The sequence below is a fragment of the Capra hircus genome, chromosome 9 (genome assembly GCF_001704415.2).
Source record: "Capra hircus breed San Clemente chromosome 9, ASM170441v1, whole genome shotgun sequence".
Taxonomy (NCBI): Eukaryota; Metazoa; Chordata; class Mammalia; order Artiodactyla; family Bovidae; genus Capra; species Capra hircus.
The window spans coordinates 13,487,532-13,488,547 of NC_030816.1; the positions used below are offsets into that span (position 1 = coordinate 13,487,532).

Sequence of the window (1,016 nt, forward strand, 5' to 3'; positions counted from 1 at the left end):
TGTTATTTGCCTGCGCACTTGTGAAAGTTACGGTATGCAAGCCCTCCTGTTTGTGTTACAATTCAATTCAACAATCATTTCCTGAAAGTCTATTAGATCCTGTGTCAAACTCAATTTGCTAATTTGTTCCCCAAATTTTCCTTTATTTTTAACTTCCTGATATCCATGATACACTGTAAGCTGTCCTGAGCAAGAACATATCTTAGCTATACACAGAAGTCCAGTACCTAGCATTCTGCACATATTTAGTTTTCAACAAAACACTTTTTTTTGCTGTTTTTATTTTTTATATATATAATTTTTAAAATTTTAATTAGAGGCTAATTACTTTACAGTATTGTATTGGTTTTGCCATACATCAACATGAATCCACCACGGGTGTACACGAGTTCCCCATCTTGAACTCCCCTCCCACCTCCCTCCCCGTACCATCCCTCTGGGTCATCCCAGTGCACCAGCCCCAAGCATCATGTATCCTGCATCCTACATCGAACCTGGACTGGCGATTCATTTCATATATGATATTTTACATGTTTCAATGCCGTTCTCCCAAATCGTCCCACCCTCTCCCTCTCCCAGAGAGTCCAAAAGACTGTTCTATACATCTGCGTCTCTTTGGCTGTCTCGCATACAGGATTATCGTTACCATCTTTCTAAATTCCATATATTTGGCTTCCCTGGTGGCTCAGAGGTTAAAGCGTCTGCCTCCAATGCAGGAGACCCAGGTTCAATCCCTGGGTCAGGAAGATCCCCTGGAGAAGGAAATGGTAACCCACTCCAGTATTCTTGCCTGGAGAATCCCATGGATGGAGAAGCCTGGTAAGCTACAGTCCATGGGGTCGCAAAGAGTCAGACACGACTGAGCAACTTCACTCACTCACTCACTGTATTGGTGTTTTTCTTTCTGGCTTACTTCACTCTGTATAATAGGCTCCAGTTTCATCCACCTCATTAGAACTGATTCAAATGTATTCTTTTTAATGGTTGGGTAATACTCCATTGTGTATATGTACCAC

The 1,016-nt window shown here is 41.8% G+C and overlaps 1 non-coding gene across 1 annotated transcript; it reads left to right on the forward strand.

Annotated features, from left to right (window-relative positions):
- On the forward strand, positions 675-747 carry TRNAW-CCA. The gene has a single exon. It is a non-coding gene; the product is annotated as a tRNA-Trp (tRNA).